Source organism: Sinohyriopsis cumingii, chromosome 18 (genome assembly GCF_028554795.1).
Source record: "Sinohyriopsis cumingii isolate HCF-2022 chromosome 18, ASM2855479v2, whole genome shotgun sequence".
Classification (NCBI taxonomy): Eukaryota; Metazoa; Mollusca; class Bivalvia; order Unionida; family Unionidae; genus Sinohyriopsis; species Sinohyriopsis cumingii.
The window spans coordinates 67,998,571-68,021,228 of NC_142978.1; the positions used below are offsets into that span (position 1 = coordinate 67,998,571).

Genomic DNA, 22,658 nt, shown 5'->3' on the forward strand with positions numbered 1-22,658 from the left:
TGGCAACATGGTTGGGGTTTTTTGTTTGTTTGCTGTGATCTGTTCATTATTTTTTTCTCTACCTATGAGCATGTGCCATGGTATTTTTCATCTTCGAACTAATTCTAAGAAATTAATAAATTCTTTGGGAAAGGCTTATTACATCGGCTTTACAATTTCATTAATGATCAAAGCTGCTCAGATTTGCTCCTTGAGGCATCTAACGAAACCAAATTAAAGCAAAACAGACGAAATAACATTAAGGAAATTTTTTGACTATGGCTGCCTAAAAATAATTCAAAAAGAACAATCTTAAAACCATTCACATGTCACAGAGTACCAGCAAGTTTTAATATACAACTTTGGAGGCCTCGTATTTCTAGCTACTTTTATGTATTTGTGATTGAAAATCTCTAACGAAATCTGAGTTGTTACTTACATAAACTTTGTATTACTATTATTTTTGATGGATAGTAACACCGGCTGCATTCATTTAAACTCAAAACATACAAATCTATGAAAACGGCATGACACGTTTCCGACAGAAAATAATTTTCAATGCTGGCGATGTATCACAGCAGGTGACATACCTTAAAAGAAATGAAGAATTTACACGTAAGTATTAAGGTTTTAAATGCTAATTTTAAACTACATGGAATTAAACGGGAACCCGGATGGCCGAGTGTTCTAAAGCGCTCGACTTTACCAATCACTGCCATCTCATCTCGATCCACGTGGTTCGGGTCTCGGGGTCGGTCTATGTGTGTATATGAGAAAGGTTGCCATTAGCCTCTCGTGAGTCGGTGGCTCTTCCCGAGGTTTTCTCCAGTTTCTTATGCCACTATTTATACTGGCCGCCATGTATAGCCTATCACGTGCTGAAAAATGGCGTTATTCCCACAACAACAACATGGGAATATGTTATGCGCCTTTTTTGCGAGTTGGATCTAACAGTTTTAGCAGTAGGAAGAGAAACTCATTGATGCTCATTTTACAAAGAGTTTTCAATTTAATTTTCCTGAAATCTATACCTCAAAAGCCGAAATCTAAGCTGCGTACCACTACCGAAACGAGAGAGGAAACAATGCTCTAAATAATGACTGGGACTACTTTTGTGGGTACTGATCCGGAAGTAATAATTGCGACTCAATTTCATTAACGGCAGCCTAAACATGTCTGAATCTTTACTTAACCATGTGTGGACCACCTATTGGAATTGTACCAAACGCAATAAAGACAGTTAATGGTCTAAGCTTGGTATAACATACCCTAGTTTGCTAGTACATATGCCAGGTTTAAGGTCTACATTGCTCTCCTCGGAGAAGACAGATGATATCCCAAACATCTGAAACATCCACACGTTGCATTAATCTAAAATGGAATTTTTTTTCTTCAAGTAAATTTTGATTTCCTATATGAATAAAACACCTGTTATTTTTTTCCAAATTAGTAATCTTTTCCTGATGTATAAATAGGTAGTTATAATCCATCTCGATAACTCGAACATCTAACGAATGTGGATTACATCCCTTTCACTGTCAAATTAACTCCCCCTGCCTTTTCCACGACAAGAAATATAGAAATATTAATTAGTATCCTTTCTACCAGTATAAAGAAAATAAATGGGTTTCACTGAAATTCAAAATAGCCAATAGCAAAATGACACTGTATATTGAAAACTATGACCCTTTTGGATCTTTGTAGACATAACCATTCCACTATCGTCTTTACAAAAGCATTTGGAAAGTTCAAACTATTTCTCTTCAAAATAAAGCGTGAAAGTATAATGATTACTCTGGTTTCTCTTCACATCGTATTAATCTTTCGCCTTTTACTAAAGATTACCGTGGAGAGGAACATTTAATGAGTCTATAGACCATTCTTTGAAGCCTCACTTTGGTGAGGTACCAATTCAATTAAAGTAAACCTCTTGTTCAAATTTAGCATTTTGTTCTCTTTTCTTCTAACCAGATCCAAATGGAAGATAGTAACCGATGATTATATAATCAGGTCTCAGTACTTCCAGTTCGGTACTCACAAAGGTAGTTCTAGTCTATTGTTAGAACATTTATTCCTCTCTCATTGTCATGGTGATAGAAGAGTTATATTTATGCGATTTTGATAGGGATTTAAAGGTCATTGTTTATTCTTGAGAATATGAGCTCAGGTGTGGTTTTCCATGTGTATTTTAGCGATAGTGCATAGTCAGTAATAAGGCCATGGTGATGATCCGGAAGTGAAATATGTGTTCTGTTTACATACTGCTCTGTTGACAGTCCAGCCTCTCAAAAAAACCTTTGGCAAGAACTTCACCGTGAAGGTATTTTTAGATTAACATATGATTTGTACTGATTGTCACACAGTGGAAATGTCAGCCTCGAGAACCAAATGTAGAGAACATATAACAAAATTAATTGTGCTATGTCCTGTCAGTGCAGTATTTGAGTAAAGATTAAACTGGTATTAAATCTTTATTATTAATGAACGACACATGAAATTTCAATATGTTATGTATATTGACTTTGAAAAACAGTAGAATGAAATTAGAAATAAAAAGTTAAGTTTTATTTTGAAAAATTTAAATGAAATTTAAAAAGAAGTATAAAAAATTAAAACATTTACTCCAAAATATATAATATTTGTTGAAATGATATTAAATGATATCAGCATGTAAATATTCCTACACCATATATAAGTTCCAATGTTGGATATTTGTCAAATTTTGTCAGAGAAAATATCTTTGTAAGTCAAAATGAGACCATCATTTAAAATACACGAAGACAAAATTCCAGTTTGTATTGGTCATTCAAAGTATTTATTAGGGGTCCAAGCAGTTAATTTATGAGTTTATCATGGGGTCACTTCCTGAGTAACACATATCTGCTTGTATGGCCTTCAGTAATTTTTTACAAACATAGTTATAGGGTATTTAGTGAGAGGACAGAGATGAAAACTTTATACTAGAACCTAGTCAAGTTCTCTACTAAATCATTTTAAACTGTCCCAGAATGAAATACAATTCAAAGGGATAAAATATACTTTCCCCATGTATATTACCCTTGGATGTAAGAAAACAGCAAAATAATATAAGCTGAACACAAAATGCATTCCATTGTATTGTTCAGTTTGGTTACGATATTGATTGGTGTAGTGCAGCATTGTGGCCTATATGATGTTATGGGAATGCTGATGATCCATCTTGCTTTATGCATTATTAATTACTAATAATATTTGTTAACTGACACTCTAAAGATTGCATAAGAAATATTCAAACAGATTATTTGAATTCAACTTTGTACAACTGATTTTGCGATAGCTACATATCCCACATGAACAAATATTCATATATTTTAGAATGTTTGGGATCAAACGTTCACATTCAGTACATCATATAGGCTGACATTGTACATATAGTGAATCTGTAAGGCCCATTTCTGGCTGTGTGCGCTGAAAATATCCCAAAATGTTATTTTCATCATGAGTAGGCCTATGTATGATAACATATTTCAATTTAGTACTATGACAGTGTGCAGTATTGTAGCATCAGCTGATATCTGATTCCATTGAATCATTGAGTTTAATAATTGGTAACCAACACTCTTAATGATAAATGTTGAAACAGATCATTTGAATTTTGTTTGCACATTTGATCTTAAGAAGTACATTGTATATGTCCCACATATGTAAATGTCCATCCTGGTTTTCACGTTTTGGGGATCAGAATTTCACATTTAGTTGACGATATAGGATTTATTGGTATCTATAGTTGATCTGTGTGGCCACATTTTGCTGTATTCATCTGCAATATCCAAAATTGTTATTTCCCTCATGAATAAGATCGCTTATAGTCATATATTTTAATTTATTACATTGTCGCTTGACTTTCCTGTATACTGGTATGTACTAATGTTTGCACCAATCATCAAACCTCACAGCCCCAACATTGCCTTAAACTGTATGATACATAGTCTACCTGATTTGCTATTTAACCTGTAAATGGCTAAATATGCTTCTAGAAACCCCATATATTTTTAGGATAAATTTATCACTTTAATACATGGTCATCGCTTCACCTTTTTGAGTGTCAGTCTGTCATGTTTAATATTTTTCCCATGCTTGCAACCTTAATGTTATTTTGAAATCACCATATCGAACACATTTTAAATTCATTTACCTACATCTTACTGTTTTCTAGAATCAAGTGAGACATGTTATATCTTTTCAGGTCTAACATTGTATCTGGAACAAAATGTTAGAGTTGGATCAGTTTGGAAGCTCTCCAGTAGTCCGGTGGTGATAGCAAGGTTTCATAAGGACATGTGAAGTGTACTGTCATAAGTGACCATGATTAGTTCATATCACCACACTGATATATAGCACCACAAAGACATGGCTTAGGTCTTCATGAGAGAGAATAACACCATTTTTCAGTAAGGTAGAGCCTCCCTAGAAACTGTATTTTCCTATCCCATTGTCACCTTTTGTAGTTATTGACATTGAAATGGAATGCATTTTTGCTATACAACATGGTAGTGGTCCCATCCGAACTTTAAATCTGAGTGCGCTATTACTTATACAAACAACTGCCTACGTACCTGACACAATATGTGGAACATAGCACCTGTCACTGTTTCTTTAGTGTCTACACCTATATGCATCTGGACAGGCATATTGCGGTTTGCTGCCAAAATCACTATGAGCTGTGTTGCTTCACTAACCCTGGGAAAAATGATATCACTTGTACAGACTTAAGCTACCATTTGTTTTAAATACCATGTATTAGTCAACTTTGCTGTCTAAAATTTGTCAAACTGAATTTTAAAACTTGTAGGAAAATTTATATTTTCAATAAAATGTAGTTTTTAAAATTTAAATGTTTATTTAAATTTCCTTTATCAATAATTTCAAATTGTAAACATATTCTCAGAGAGGCCTTGTACATTCAGGTTTTCATTGCATTGAAAAATTCTTATAATTAAGGAAGATATAGCAAATTAAGTTTTGGTTTCTCAAGAGCACTTGGACCAAAACTTGCACCCTGTGGAACACCAGCACTACACACTTTCTGAAAGGTGTCATGTGTCTTGTTTGTAATAAAATTCAAAAAGACTTCATGTATAAAATTGAAATAGGTGTGGCATGCAAATATAAAAGTTTGACTAAAATTGGCCATAACAAATTGGGCCTGTCAGGAATCAGGTCACAATTAGTACATCCAGTTCAGTACCAATAGATGTAGTTCAAGTCTATTTTTAGAATATTTCTTCCTCTCATTTTGGTGGTGACAGAAGAGTTATATTTATGCATTTTTTAGGGATTTAAGAAGTATTGAGAAACAAATGTAGAGAACATAGAGTAAAATTAATTGTGTTCTATGTCCTTATGGATCTGACCTTGTTCGATTTATTGACAAATGGAGTTTATCAGGAATATTATGTTCCCTGAATATTACTGGACCAGAAGTATGTTAGTTATCACGTCACTTTCTCGCATCATACCTTCTATTTTGTCCTCTTTATCTCACATGTATATGGTATGCATGTGTGTTTGGAAGTAAGTAACATTATCTTATGTTTATGAATTTAGCATTTGATGTGATCTTATTCAAATACATGTATGTAGATGCACGTTTGCTTTTTAGACCAACAAGTAGATCTCCGCCTTTTCTTCTTTTTTCTCCCCTGACATTACCGGTAGTGTCAGAAAAAAACAAAAGAAGCGATGATCTACTTGCTGGTCTAGTTTGCGTGGAATATGTATGCAAATGTATGTACAAGTATTATATTTGCATATGGTCATCCAAAGTGTATCAATTTAGCGTTCATATATATACCAATCATGTGCTGCAAAATGGCATTAAACCCAGTAAAACCAATCTGAATAATCAATCCGCTAATAAAAAGAGGCGTGATCTAACGATTGTGGACTAGATGTATCAAAGTTTTGGAAATTAAGATCTGTTAAGTGTATATTTGAAACTCGTCTGCAGTAAAAACGCCCTGTGTATATACATGCACGAGTGTGTGTGTGTGTGTGTGTGTGTGTGTGTGTGTGTGTGTTTTGACTGAAAATCAAAGAACCGAAGGTACTGTAATATTAATTGCATTTGAAAGATGCAAGTTGTTTTTTTCTTGTTATTGTTGGAAAATGGCGTCAAACTCACAACATCACGCTGAATATGAGTAAACAGTGTGTGTGTGTGTGTGTGTGTGTGTGTCTAATATCAACGAACCTAAAGCACCATAAGCTTACGTCCATGTGAAAGTGGCAACATGGTTGGGGTTTTTTGTTTGTTTGCTGTGATCTGTTCATTATTTTTTTCTCTACCTATGAGCATGTGCCATGGTATTTTTCATCTTCGAACTAATTCTAAGAAATTAATAAATTCTTTGGGAAAGGCTTATTACATCGGCTTTACAATTTCATTAATGATCAAAGCTGCTCAGATTTGCTCCTTGAGGCATCTAACGAAACCAAATTAAAGCAAAACAGACGAAATAACATTAAGGAAATTTTTTTGACTATGGCTGCCTAAAAATAATTCAAAAAGAACAATCTTAAAACCATTCACATGTCACAGAGTACCAGCAAGTTTTAATATACAACTTTGGAGGCCTCGTATTTCTAGCTACTTTTATGTATTTGTGATTGAAAATCTCTAACGAAATCTGAGTTGTTACTTACATAAACTTTGTATTACTATTATTTTTGATGGATAGTAACACCGGCTGCATTCATTTAAACTCAAAACATACAAATCTATGAAAACGGCATGACACGTTTCCGACAGAAAATAATTTTCAATGCTGGCGATGTATCACAGCAGGTGACATACCTTAAAAGAAATGAAGAATTTACACGTAAGTATTAAGGTTTTAAATGCTAATTTTAAACTACATGGAATTAAACGGGAACCCGGATGGCCGAGTGTTCTAAAGCGCTCGACTTTACCAATCACTGCCATCTCATCTCGATCCACGTGGTTCGGGTCTCGGGGTCGGTCTATGTGTGTATATGAGAAAGGTTGCCATTAGCCTCTCGTGAGTCGGTGGCTCTTCCCGAGGTTTTCTCCAGTTTCTTATGCCACTATTTATACTGGCCGCCATGTATAGCCTATCACGTGCTGAAAAATGGCGTTATTCCCACAACAACAACATGGGAATATGTTATGCGCCTTTTTTGCGAGTTGGATCTAACAGTTTTAGCAGTAGGAAGAGAAACTCATTGATGCTCATTTTACAAAGAGTTTTCAATTTAATTTTCCTGAAATCTATACCTCAAAAGCCGAAATCTAAGCTGCGTACCACTACCGAAACGAGAGAGGAAACAATGCTCTAAATATAGACTGGGACTACTTTTGTGGGTACTGATCCGGAAGTAATAATTGCGACTCAATTTCATTAACGGCAGCCTAGACATGTCTGAATCTTTACTTAACCATGTGTGGACCACCTATTGGAATTGTACCAAACGCAATAAAGACAGTTAATGGTCTAAGCTTGGTATAACATACCCTAGTTTGCTAGTACATATGCCAGGTTTAAGGTCTACATTGCTCTCCTCGGAGAAGACAGATGATATCCCAAACATCTGAAACATCCACACGTTGCATTAATCTAAAATGGAATTTTTTTTCTTCAAGTAAATTTTGATTTCCTATATGAATAAAACACCTGTTATTTTTTTCCAAATTAGTAATCTTTTCCTGATGTATAAATAGGTAGTTATAATCCATCTCGATAACTCGAACATCTAACGAATGTGGATTACATCCCTTTCACTGTCAAATTAACTCCCCCTGCCTTTTCCACGACAAGAAATATAGAAATATTAATTAGTATCCTTTCTACCAGTATAAAGAAAATAAATGGGTTTCACTGAAATTCAAAATAGCCAATAGCAAAATGACACTGTATATTGAAAACTATGACCCTTTTGGATCTTTGTAGACATAACCATTCCACTATCGTCTTTACAAAAGCATTTGGAAAGTTCAAACTATTTCTCTTCAAAATAAAGCGTGAAAGTATAATGATTACTCTGGTTTCTCTTCACATCGTATTAATCTTTCGCCTTTTACTAAAGATTACCGTGGAGAGGAACATTTAATGAGTCTATAGACCATTCTTTGAAGCCTCACTTTGGTGAGGTACCAATTCAATTAAAGTAAACCTCTTGTTCAAATTTAGCATTTTGTTCTCTTTTCTTCTAACCAGATCCAAATGGAAGATAGTAACCGATGATTATATAATCAGGTCTCAGTACTTCCAGTTCGGTACTCACAAAGGTAGTTCTAGTCTATTGTTAGAACATTTATTCCTCTCTCATTGTCATGGTGATAGAAGAGTTATATTTATGCGATTTTGATAGGGATTTAAAGGTCATTGTTTATTCTTGAGAATATGAGCTCAGGTGTGGTTTTCCATGTGTATTTTGGCGATAGTGCATAGTCAGTAATAAGGCCATGGTGATGATCCGGAAGTGAAATATGTGTTCTGTTTACATACTGCTCTGTTGACAGTCCAGCCTCTCAAAAAAACCTTTGGCAAGAACTTCACCGTGAAGGTATTTTTAGATTAACATATGATTTGTACTGATTGTCACACAGTGGAAATGTCAGCCTCGAGAACCAAATGTAGAGAACATATAACAAAATTAATTGTGCTATGTCCTGTCAGTGCAGTATTTGAGTAAAGATTAAACTGGTATTAAATCTTTATTATTAATGAACGACACATGAAATTTCAATATGTTATGTATATTGACTTTGAAAAACAGTAGAATGAAATTAGAAATAAAAAGTTAAGTTTTATTTTGAAAAATTTAAATGAAATTTAAAAAGAAGTATAAAAAATTAAAACATTTACTCCAAAATATATAATATTTGTTGAAATGATATTAAATGATATCAGCATGTAAATATTCCTACACCATATATAAGTTCCAATGTTGGATATTTGTCAAATTTTGTCAGAGAAAATATCTTTGTAAGTCAAAATGAGACCATCATTTAAAATACACGAAGACAAAATTCCAGTTTGTATTGGTCATTCAAAGTATTTATTAGGGGTCCAAGCAGTTAATTTATGAGTTTATCATGGGGTCACTTCCTGAGTAACACATATCTGCTTGTATGGCCTTCAGTAATTTTTTACAAACATAGTTATAGGGTATTTAGTGAGAGGACAGAGATGAAAACTTTATACTAGAACCTAGTCAAGTTCTCTACTAAATCATTTTAAACTGTCCCAGAATGAAATACAATTCAAAGGGATAAAATATACTTTCCCCATGTATATTACCCTTGGATGTAAGAAAACAGCAAAATAATATAAGCTGAACACAAAATGCATTCCATTGTATTGTTCAGTTTGGTTACGATATTGATTGGTGTAGTGCAGCATTGTGGCCTATATGATGTTATGGGAATGCTGATGATCCATCTTGCTTTATGCATTATTAATTACTAATAATATTTGTTAACTGACACTCTAAAGATTGCATAAGAAATATTCAAACAGATTATTTGAATTCAACTTTGTACAACTGATTTTGCGATAGCTACATATCCCACATGAACAAATATTCATATATTTTAGAATGTTTGGGATCAAACGTTCACATTCAGTACATCATATAGGCTGACATTGTACATATAGTGAATCTGTAAGGCCCATTTCTGGCTGTGTGCGCTGAAAATATCCCAAAATGTTATTTTCATCATGAGTAGGCCTATGTATGATAACATATTTCAATTTAGTACTATGACAGTGTGCAGTATTGTAGCATCAGCTGATATCTGATTCCATTGAATCATTGAGTTTAATAATTGGTAACCAACACTCTTAATGATAAATGTTGAAACAGATCATTTGAATTTTGTTTGCACATTTGATCTTAAGAAGTACATTGTATATGTCCCACATATGTAAATGTCCATCCTGGTTTTCACGTTTTGGGGATCAGAATTTCACATTTAGTTGACGATATAGGATTTATTGGTATCTATAGTTGATCTGTGTGGCCACATTTTGCTGTATTCATCTGCAATATCCAAAATTGTTATTTCCCTCATGAATAAGATCGCTTATAGTCATATATTTTAATTTATTACATTGTCGCTTGACTTTCCTGTATACTGGTATGTACTAATGTTTGCACCAATCATCAAACCTCACAGCCCCAACATTGCCTTAAACTGTATGATACATAGTCTACCTGATTTGCTATTTAACCTGTAAATGGCTAAATATGCTTCTAGAAACCCCATATATTTTTAGGATAAATTTATCACTTTAATACATGGTCATAGCTTCACCTTTTTGAGTGTCAGTCTGTCATGTTTAATATTTTTCCCATGCTTGCAACCTTAATGTTATTTTGAAATCACCATATCGAACACATTTTAAATTCATTTACCTACATCTTACTGTTTTCTAGAATCAAGTGAGACATGTTATATCTTTTCAGGTCTAACATTGTATCTGGAACAAAATGTTAGAGTTGGATCAGTTTGGAAGCTCTCCAGTAGTCCGGTGGTGATAGCAAGGTTTCATAAGGACATGTGAAGTGTACTGTCATAAGTGACCATGATTAGTTCATATCACCACACTGATATATAGCACCACAAAGACATGGCTTAGGTCTTCATGAGAGAGAATAACACCATTTTTCAGTAAGGTAGAGCCTCCCTAGAAACTGTATTTTCCTATCCCATTGTCACCTTTTGTAGTTATTGACATTGAAATGGAATGCATTTTTGCTATACAACATGGTAGTGGTCCCATCCGAACTTTAAATCTGAGTGCGCTATTACTTATACAAACAACTGCCTACGTACCTGACACAATATGTGGAACATAGCACCTGTCACTGTTTCTTTAGTGTCTACACCTATATGCATCTGGACAGGCATATTGCGGTTTGCTGCCAAAATCACTATGAGCTGTGTTGCTTCACTAACCCTGGGAAAAATGATATCACTTGTACAGACTTAAGCTACCATTTGTTTTAAATACCATGTATTAGTCAACTTTGCTGTCTAAAATTTGTCAAACTGAATTTTAAAACTTGTAGGAAAATTTATATTTTCAATAAAATGTAGTTTTTAAAATTTAAATGTTTATTTAAATTTCCTTTATCAATAATTTCAAATTGTAAACATATTCTCAGAGAGGCCTTGTACATTCAGGTTTTCATTGCATTGAAAAATTCTTATAATTAAGGAAGATATAGCAAATTAAGTTTTGGTTTCTCAAGAGCACTTGGACCAAAACTTGCACCCTGTGGAACACCAGCACTACACACTTTCTGAAAGGTGTCACGTGTCTTGTTTGTAATAAAATTCAAAGAGACTTCATGTATAAAATTGAAATAGGTGTGGCATGCAAATATAAAAGTTTGACTAAAATTGGCCATAACAAATTGGGCCTGTCAGGAATCAGGTCACAATTAGTACATCCAGTTCAGTACCAATAGATGTAGTTCAAGTCTATTTTTAGAATATTTCTTCCTCTCATTTTGGTGGTGACAGAAGAGTTATATTTATGCATTTTTTAGGGATTTAAGAAGTATTGAGAAACAAATGTAGAGAACATAGAGTAAAATTAATTGTGTTCTATGTCCTTATGGATCTGACCTTGTTCGATTTATTGACAAATGGAGTTTATCAGGAATATTATGTTCCCTGAATATTACTGGACCAGAAGTATGTTAGTTATCACGTCACTTTCTCGCATCATACCTTCTATTTTGTCCTCTTTATCTCACATGTATATGGTATGCATGTGTGTTTGGAAGTAAGTAACATTATCTTATGTTTATGAATTTAGCATTTGATGTGATCTTATTCAAATACATGTATGTAGATGCACGTTTGCTTTTTAGACCAACAAGTAGATCTCCGCCTTTTCTTCTTTTTTCTCCCCTGACATTACCGGTAGTGTCAGAAAAAAACAAAAGAAGCGATGATCTACTTGCTGGTCTAGTTTGCGTGGAATATGTATGCAAATGTATGTACAAGTATTATATTTGCATATGGTCATCCAAAGTGTATCAATTTAGCGTTCATATATATACCAATCATGTGCTGCAAAATGGCATTAAACCCAGTAAAACCAATCTGAATAATCAATCCGCTAATAAAAAGAGGCGTGATCTAACGATTGTGGACTAGATGTATCAAAGTTTTGGAAATTAAGATCTGTTAAGTGTATATTTGAAACTCGTCTGCAGTAAAAACGCCCTGTGTATATACATGCACGAGTGTGTGTGTGTGTGTGTGTGTGTGTGTGTGTGTGTGTGTGTGTGTGTTTTGACTGAAAATCAAAGAACCGAAGGTACTGTAATATTAATTGCATTTGAAAGATGCAAGTTGTTTTTTTCTTGTTATTGTTGGAAAATGGCGTCAAACTCACAACATCACGCTGAATATGAGTAAACAGTGTGTGTGTGTGTGTGTGTGTGTGTGTGTGTGTGTGTGTGTGTGTCTAATATCAACGAACCTAAAGCACCATAAGCTTACGTCCATGTGAAAGTGGCAACATGGTTGGGGTTTTTTGTTTGTTTGCTGTGATCTGTTCATTATTTTTTTCTCTACCTATGAGCATGTGCCATGGTATTTTTCATCTTCGAACTAATTCTAAGAAATTAATAAATTCTTTGGGAAAGGCTTATTACATCGGCTTTACAATTTCATTAATGATCAAAGCTGCTCAGATTTGCTCCTTGAGGCATCTAACGAAACCAAATTAAAGCAAAACAGACGAAATAACATTAAGGAAATTTTTTTGACTATGGCTGCCTAAAAATAATTCAAAAAGAACAATCTTAAAACCATTCACATGTCACAGAGTACCAGCAAGTTTTAATATACAACTTTGGAGGCCTCGTATTTCTAGCTACTTTTATGTATTTGTGATTGAAAATCTCTAACGAAATCTGAGTTGTTACTTACATAAACTTTGTATTACTATTATTTTTGATGGATAGTAACACCGGCTGCATTCATTTAAACTCAAAACATACAAATCTATGAAAACGGCATGACACGTTTCCGACAGAAAATAATTTTCAATGCTGGCGATGTATCACAGCAGGTGACATACCTTAAAAGAAATGAAGAATTTACACGTAAGTATTAAGGTTTTAAATGCTAATTTTAAACTACATGGAATTAAACGGGAACCCGGATGGCCGAGTGTTCTAAAGCGCTCGACTTTACCAATCACTGCCATCTCATCTCGATCCACGTGGTTCGGGTCTCGGGGTCGGTCTATGTGTCTATATGAGAAAGGTTGCCATTAGCCTCTCGTGAGTCGGTGGCTCTTCCCGAGGTTTTCTCCAGTTTCTTATGCCACTATTTATACTGGCCGCCATGTATAGCCTATCACGTGCTGAAAAATGGCGTTATTCCCACAACAACAACATGGGAATATGTTATGCGCCTTTTTTGCGAGTTGGATCTAACAGTTTTAGCAGTAGGAAGAGAAACTCATTGATGCTCATTTTACAAAGAGTTTTCAATTTAATTTTCCTGAAATCTATACCTCAAAAGCCGAAATCTAAGCTGCGTACCACTACCGAAACGAGAGAGGAAACAATGCTCTAAATATAGACTGGGACTACTTTTGTGGGTACTGATCCGGAAGTAATAATTGCGACTCAATTTCATTAACGGCAGCCTAAACATGTCTGAATCTTTACTTAACCATGTGTGGACCACCTATTGGAATTGTACCAAACGCAATAAAGACAGTTAATGGTCTAAGCTTGGTATAACATACCCTAGTTTGCTAGTACATATGCCAGGTTTAAGGTCTACATTGCTCTCCTCGGAGAAGACAGATGATATCCCAAACATCTGAAACATCCACACGTTGCATTAATCTAAAATGGAATTTTTTTTCTTCAAGTAAATTTTGATTTCCTATATGAATAAAACACCTGTTATTTTTTTCCAAATTAGTAATCTTTTCCTGATGTATAAATAGGTAGTTATAATCCATCTCGATAACTCGAACATCTAACGAATGTGGATTACATCCCTTTCACTGTCAAATTAACTCCCCCTGCCTTTTCCACGACAAGAAATATAGAAATATTAATTAGTATCCTTTCTACCAGTATAAAGAAAATAAATGGGTTTCACTGAAATTCAAAATAGCCAATAGCAAAATGACACTGTATATTGAAAACTATGACCCTTTTGGATCTTTGTAGACATAACCATTCCACTATCGTCTTTACAAAAGCATTTGGAAAGTTCAAACTATTTCTCTTCAAAATAAAGCTTGAAAGTATAATGATTACTCTGGTTTCTCTTCACATCGTATTAATCTTTCGCCTTTTACTAAAGATTACCGTGGAGAGGAACATTTAATGAGTCTATAGACCATTCTTTGAAGCCTCACTTTGGTGAGGTACCAATTCAATTAAAGTAAACCTCTTGTTCAAATTTAGCATTTTGTTCTCTTTTCTTCTAACCAGATCCAAATGGAAGATAGTAACCGATGATTATATAATCAGGTCTCAGTACTTCCAGTTCGGTACTCACAAAGGTAGTTCTAGTCTATTGTTAGAACATTTATTCCTCTCTCATTGTCATGGTGATAGAAGAGTTATATTTATGCGATTTTGATAGGGATTTAAAGGTCATTGTTTATTCTTGAGAATATGAGCTCAGGTGTGGTTTTCCATGTGTATTTTGGCGATAGTGCATAGTCAGTAATAAGGCCATGGTGATGATCCGGAAGTGAAATATGTGTTCTGTTTACATACTGCTCTGTTGACAGTCCAGCCTCTCAAAAAAACCTTTGGCAAGAACTTCACCGTGAAGGTATTTTTAGATTAACATATGATTTGTACTGATTGTCACACAGTGGAAATGTCAGCCTCGAGAACCAAATGTAGAGAACATATAACAAAATTAATTGTGCTATGTCCTGTCAGTGCAGTATTTGAGTAAAGATTAAACTGGTATTAAATCTTTATTATTAATGAACGACACATGAAATTTCAATATGTTATGTATATTGACTTTGAAAAACAGTAGAATGAAATTAGAAATAAAAAGTTAAGTTTTATTTTGAAAAATTTAAATGAAATTTAAAAAGAAGTATAAAAAATTAAAACATTTACTCCAAAATATATAATATTTGTTGAAATGATATTAAATGATATCAGCATGTAAATATTCCTACACCATATATAAGTTCCAATGTTGGATATTTGTCAAATTTTGTCAGAGAAAATATCTTTGTAAGTCAAAATGAGACCATCATTTAAAATACACGAAGACAAAATTCCAGTTTGTATTGGTCATTCAAAGTATTTATTAGGGGTCCAAGCAGTTAATTTATGAGTTTATCATGGGGTCACTTCCTGAGTAACACATATCTGCTTGTATGGCCTTCAGTAATTTTTTACAAACATAGTTATAGGGTATTTAGTGAGAGGACAGAGATGAAAACTTTATACTAGAACCTAGTCAAGTTCTCTACTAAATCATTTTAAACTGTCCCAGAATGAAATACAATTCAAAGGGATAAAATATACTTTCCCCATGTATATTACCCTTGGATGTAAGAAAACAGCAAAATAATATAAGCTGAACACAAAATGCATTCCATTGTATTGTTCAGTTTGGTTACGATATTGATTGGTGTAGTGCAGCATTGTGGCCTATATGATGTTATGGGAATGCTGATGATCCATCTTGCTTTATGCATTATTAATTACTAATAATATTTGTTAACTGACACTCTAAAGATTGCATAAGAAATATTCAAACAGATTATTTGAATTCAACTTTGTACAACTGATTTTGCGATAGCTACATATCCCACATGAACAAATATTCATATATTTTAGAATGTTTGGGATCAAACGTTCACATTCAGTACATCATATAGGCTGACATTGTACATATAGTGAATCTGTAAGGCCCATTTCTGGCTGTGTGCGCTGAAAATATCCCAAAATGTTATTTTCATCATGAGTAGGCCTATGTATGATAACATATTTCAATTTAGTACTATGACAGTGTGCAGTATTGTAGCATCAGCTGATATCTGATTCCATTGAATCATTGAGTTTAATAATTGGTAACCAACACTCTTAATGATAAATGTTGAAACAGATCATTTGAATTTTGTTTGCACATTTGATCTTAAGAAGTACATTGTATATGTCCCACATATGTAAATGTCCATCCTGGTTTTCACGTTTTGGGGATCAGAATTTCACATTTAGTTGACGATATAGGATTTATTGGTATCTATAGTTGATCTGTGTGGCCACATTTTGCTGTATTCATCTGCAATATCCAAAATTGTTATTTCCCTCATGAATAAGATCGCTTATAGTCATATATTTTAATTTATTACATTGTCGCTTGACTTTCCTGTATACTGGTATGTACTAATGTTTGCACCAATCATCAAACCTCACAGCCCCAACATTGCCTTAAACTGTATGATACATAGTCTACCTGATTTGCTATTTAACCTGTAAATGGCTAAATATGCTTCTAGAAACCCCATATATTTTTAGGATAAATTTATCACTTTAATACATGGTCATCGCTTCACCTTTTTGAGTGTCAGTCTGTCATGTTTAATATTTTTCCCATGCTTGCAACCTTAATGTTATTTTGAAATCACCATATCGAACACATTTTAAATTCATTTACCTACATCTTACTGTTTTCTAGAATCAAGTGAGACATGTTATATCTTTTCAGGTCTAACATTGTATCTGGAACAAAATGTTAGAGTTGGATCAGTTTGGAAGCTCTCCAGTAGTCCGGTGGTGATAGCAAGGTTTCATAAGGACATGTGAAGTGTACTGTCATAAGTGACCATGATTAGTTCATATCACCACACTGATATATAGCACCACAAAGACATGGCTTAGGTCTTCATGAGAGAGAATAACACCATTTTTCAGTAAGGTAGAGCCTCCCTAGAAACTGTATTTTCCTATCCCATTGTCACCTTTTGTAGTTATTGACATTGAAATGGAATGCATTTTTGCTATACAACATGGTAGTGGTCCCATCCGAACTTTAAATCTGAGTGCGCTATTACTTATACAAACAACTGCCTACGTACCTGACACAATATGTGGAACATAGCACCTGTCACTGTTTCTTTAGTGTCTACACCTATATGCATCTGGACAGGCATATTGCGGTTTGCTGCCAAAATCACTATGAGCTGTGTTGCTTCACTAACCCTGGGAAAAATGATATCACTTGTACAGACTTAAGCTACCATTTGTTTTAAATACCATGTATTAGTCAACTTTGCTGTCTAAAATTTGTCAAACTGAATTTTAAAACTTGTAGGAAAATTTATATTTTCAATAAAATGTAGTTTTTAAAATTTAAATGTTTATTTAAATTTCCTTTATCAATAATTTCAAATTGTAAACATATTCTCAGAGAGGCCTTGTACATTCAGGTTTTCATTGCATTGAAAAATTCTTATAATTAAGGAAGATATAGCAAATTAAGTTTTGGTTTCTCAAGAGCACTTGGACCAAAATTTGCACCCTGTGGAACACCAGCACTACACACTTTCTGAAAGGTGTCACGTGTCTTGTTTGTAATAAAATTCAAAAAGACTTCATGTATAAAATTGAAATAGGTGTGGCATGCAAATATAAAAGTTTGACTAAAATTGGCCATAACAAATTGGGCCTGTCAGGAATCAGGTCACAATTAGTACATCCAGTTCAGTACCAATAGATGTAGTTCAAGTCTATTTTTAGAATATTTCTTCCTCTCATTTTGGTGGTGACAGAAGAGTTATATTTATGCATTTTTTAGGGATTTAAGAAGTATTGAGAAACAAATGTAGAGAACATAGAGTAAAATTAATTGTGTTCCATGTCCTTATGGATCTGACCTTGTTCGATTTATTGACAAATGGAGTTTATCAGGAATATTATGTTCCCTGAATATTACTGGACCAGAAGTATGTTAGTTATCACGTCACTTTCTCGCATCATACCTTCTATTTTGTCCTCTTTATCTCACATGTATATGGTATGCATGTGTGTTTGGAAGTAAGTAACATTATCTTATGTTTATGAATTTAGCATTTGATGTGATCTTATTCAAATACATGTATGTAGATGCACGTTTGCTTTTTAGACCAACAAGTAGATCTCCGCCTTTTCTTCTTTTTTCTCCCCTGACATTACCGGTAGTGTCAGAAAAAAACAAAAGAAGCGATGATCTACTTGCTGGTCTAGTTTGCGTGGAATATGTATGCAAATGTATGTACAAGTATTATATTTGCATATGGTCATCCAAAGTGTATCAATTTAGCGTTCATATATATACCAATCATGTGCTGCAAAATGGCATTAAACCCAGTAAAACCAATCTGAATAATCAATCCGCTAATAAAAAGAGGCGTGATCTAACGATTGTGGACTAGATGTATCAAAGTTTTGGAAATTAAGATCTGTTAAGTGTATATTTGAAACTCGTCTGCAGTAAAAACGCCCTGTGTATATACATGCACGAGTGTGTGTGTGTGTGTGTGTGTGTGTGTGTGTGTGTGTTTTGACTGAAAATCAAAGAACCGAAGGTACTGTAATATTAATTGCATTTGAAAGATGCAAGTTGTTTTTTTCTTGTTATTGTTGGAAAATGGCGTCAAACTCACAACATCACGCTGAATATGAGTAAACAGTGTGTGTGTGTGTGTGTGTGTGTGTGTGTGTGTGTGTCTAATATCAACGAACCTAAAGCACCATAAGCTTACGTCCATGTGAAAGTGGCAACATGGTTGGGGTTTTTTGTTTGTTTGCTGTGATCTGTTCATTATTTTTTTCTCTACCTATGAGCATGTGCCATGGTATTTTTCATCTTCGAACTAATTCTAAGAAATTAATAAATTCTTTGGGAAAGGCTTATTACATCGGCTTTACAATTTCATTAATGATCAAAGCTGCTCAGATTTGCTCCTTGAGGCATCTAACGAAACCAAATTAAAGCAAAACAGACGAAATAACATTAAGGAAATTTTTTTGACTATGGCTGCCTAAAAATAATTCAAAAAGAACAATCTTAAAACCATTCACATGTCACAGAGTACCAGCAAGTTTTAATATACAACTTTGGAGGCCTCGTATTTCTAGCTACTTTTATGTATTTGTGATTGAAAATCTCTAACGAAATCTGAGTTGTTACTTACATAAACTTTGTATTACTATTATTTTTGATGGATAGTAACACCGGCTGCATTCATTTAAACTCAAAACATACAAATCTATGAAAACGGCATGACACGTTTCCGACAGAAAATAATTTTCAATGCTGGCGATGTATCACAGCAGGTGACATACCTTAAAAGAAATGAAGAATTTACACGTAAGTATTAAGGTTTTAAATGCTAATTTTAAACTACATGGAATTAAACGGGAACCCGGATGGCCGAGTGTTCTAAAGCGCTCGACTTTACCAATCACTGCCATCTCATCTCGATCCACGTGGTTCGGGTCTCGGGGTCGGTCTATGTGTGTATATGAGAAAGGTTGCCATTAGCCTCTCGTGAGTCGGTGGCTCTTCCCGAGGTTTTCTCCAGTTTCTTATGCCACTATTTATACTGGCCGCCATGTATAGCCTATCACGTGCTGAAAAATGGCGTTATTCCCACAACAACAACATGGGAATATGTTATGCGCCTTTTTTGCGAGTTGGATCTAACAGTTTTAGCAGTAGGAAGAGAAACTCATTGATGCTCATTTTACAAAGAGTTTTCAATTTAATTTTCCTGAAATCTATACCTCAAAAGCCGAAATCTAAGCTGCGTACCACTACCGAAACGAGAGAGGAAACAATGCTCTAAATATAGACTGGGACTACTTTTGTGGGTACTGATCCGGAAGTAATAATTGCGACTCAATTTCATTAACGGCAGCCTAAACATGTCTGAATCTTTACTTAACCATGTGTGGACCACCTATTGGAATTGTACCAAACGCAATAAAGACAGTTAATGGTCTAAGCTTGGTATAACATACCCTAGTTTGCTAGTACATATGCCAGGTTTAAGGTCTACATTGCTCTCCTCGGAGAAGACAGATGATATCCCAAACATCTGAAACATCCACACGTTGCATTAATCTAAAATGGAATTTTTTTTCTTCAAGTAAATTTTGATTTCCTATATGAATAAAACACCTGTTATTTTTTTCCAAATTAGTAATCTTTTCCTGATGTATAAATAGGTAGTTATAATCCATCTCGATAACTCGAACATCTAACGAATGTGGATTACATCCCTTTCACTGTCAAATTAACTCCCCCTGCCTTTTCCACGACAAGAAATATAGAAATATTAATTAGTATCCTTTCTACCAGTATAAAGAAAATAAATGGGTTTCACTGAAATTCAAAATAGCCAATAGCAAAATGACACTGTATATTGAAAACTATGACCCTTTTGGATCTTTGTAGACATAACCATTCCACTATCGTCTTTACAAAAGCATTTGGAAAGTTCAAACTATTTCTCTTCAAAATAAAGCGTGAAAGTATAATGATTACTCTGGTTTCTCTTCACATCGTATTAATCTTTCGCCTTTTACTAAAGATTACCGTGGAGAGGAACATTTAATGAGTCTATAGACCATTCTTTGAAGCCTCACTTTGGTGAGGTACCAATTCAATTAAAGTAAACCTCTTGTTCAAATTTAGCATTTTGTTCTCTTTTCTTCTAACCAGATCCAAATGGAAGATAGTAACCGATGATTATATAATCAGGTCTCAGTACTTCCAGTTCGGTACTCACAAAGGTAGTTCTAGTCTATTGTTAGAACATTTATTCCTCTCTCATTGTCATGGTGATAGAAGAGTTATATTTATGCGATTTTGATAGGGATTTAAAGGTCATTGTTTATTCTTGAGAATATGAGCTCAGGTGTGGTTTTCCATGTGTATTTTGGCGATAGTGCATAGTCAGTAATAAGGCCATGGTGATGATCCGGAAGTGAAATATGTGTTCTGTTTACATACTGCTCTGTTGACAGTCCAGCCTCTCAAAAAAACCTTTGGCAAGAACTTCACCGTGAAGGTATTTTTAGATTAACATATGATTTGTACTGATTGTCACACAGTGGAAATGTCAGCCTCGAGAACCAAATGTAGAGAACATATAACAAAATTAATTGTGCTATGTCCTGTCAGTGCAGTATTTGAGTAAAGATTAAACTGGTATTAAATCTTTATTATTAATGAACGACACATGAAATTTCAATATGTTATGTATATTGACTTTGAAAAACAGTAGAATGAAATTAGAAATAAAAAGTTAAGTTTTATTTTGAAAAATTTAAATGAAATTTAAAAAGAAGTATAAAAAATTAAAACATTTACTCCAAAATATATAATATTTGTTGAAATGATATTAAATGATATCAGCATGTAAATATTCCTACACCATATATAAGTTCCAATGTTGGATATTTGTCAAATTTTGTCAGAGAAAATATCTTTGTAAGTCAAAATGAGACCATCATTTAAAATACACGAAGACAAAATTCCAGTTTGTATTGGTCATTCAAAGTATTTATTAGGGGTCCAAGCAGTTAATTTATGAGTTTATCATGGGGTCACTTCCTGAGTAACACATATCTGCTTGTATGGCCTTCAGTAATTTTTTACAAACATAGTTATAGGGTATTTAGTGAGAGGACAGAGATGAAAACTTTATACTAGAACCTAGTCAAGTTCTCTACTAAATCATTTTAAACTGTCCCAGAATGAAATACAATTCAAAGGGATAAAATATACTTTCCCCATGTATATTACCCTTGGATGTAAGAAAACAGCAAAATAATATAAGCTGAACACAAAATGCATTCCATTGTATTGTTCAGTTTGGTTACGATATTGATTGGTGTAGTGCAGCATTGTGGCCTATATGATGTTATGGGAATGCTGATGATCCATCTTGCTTTATGCATTATTAATTACTAATAATATTTGTTAACTGACACTCTAAAGATTGCATAAGAAATATTCAAACAGATTATTTGAATTCAACTTTGTACAACTGATTTTGCGATAGCTACATATCCCACATGAACAAATATTCATATATTTTAGAATGTTTGGGATCAAACGTTCACATTCAGTACATCATATAGGCTGACATTGTACATATAGTGAATCTGTAAGGCCCATTTCTGGCTGTGTGCGCTGAAAATATCCCAAAATGTTATTTTCATCATGAGTAGGCCTATGTATGATAACATATTTCAATTTAGTACTATGACAGTGTGCAGTATTGTAGCATCAGCTGATATCTGATTCCATTGAATCATTGAGTTTAATAATTGGTAACCAACACTCTTAATGATAAATGTTGAAACAGATCATTTGAATTTTGTTTGCACATTTGATCTTAAGAAGTACATTGTATATGTCCCACATATGTAAATGTCCATCCTGGTTTTCACGTTTTGGGGATCAGAATTTCACATTTAGTTGACGATATAGGATTTATTGGTATCTATAGTTGATCTGTGTGGCCACATTTTGCTGTATTCATCTGCAATATCCAAAATTGTTATTTCCCTCATGAATAAGATCGCTTATAGTCATATATTTTAATTTATTACATTGTCGCTTGACTTTCCTGTATACTGGTATGTACTAATGT

The 22,658-nt window shown here is 33.9% G+C and overlaps 4 non-coding genes across 4 annotated transcripts; all 4 read left to right on the forward strand.

Annotated features, from left to right (window-relative positions):
• Positions 1 to 1,769: 1,769 nt before the first annotated feature.
• LOC149776873 (U5 spliceosomal RNA) lies at positions 1,770 to 1,885 on the forward strand. The gene has a single exon (XR_016416409.1). It is a non-coding gene; the product is annotated as a U5 spliceosomal RNA (small nuclear RNA).
• A 6,129-nt stretch (positions 1,886 to 8,014) lies between these two features.
• Positions 8,015 to 8,130, forward strand: LOC149776874 (U5 spliceosomal RNA). Its single transcript, XR_016416410.1, has one exon. It is a non-coding gene; the product is annotated as a U5 spliceosomal RNA (small nuclear RNA).
• A 6,155-nt stretch (positions 8,131 to 14,285) lies between these two features.
• Positions 14,286 to 14,401, forward strand: LOC149776875 (U5 spliceosomal RNA). The gene has a single exon (XR_016416411.1). It is a non-coding gene; the product is annotated as a U5 spliceosomal RNA (small nuclear RNA).
• Positions 14,402 to 20,538: 6,137 nt separating this feature from the next.
• LOC149776876 (U5 spliceosomal RNA) lies at positions 20,539 to 20,654 on the forward strand. The gene has a single exon (XR_016416412.1). It is a non-coding gene; the product is annotated as a U5 spliceosomal RNA (small nuclear RNA).
• The last annotated feature ends 2,004 nt before the right edge of the window (positions 20,655 to 22,658 follow it).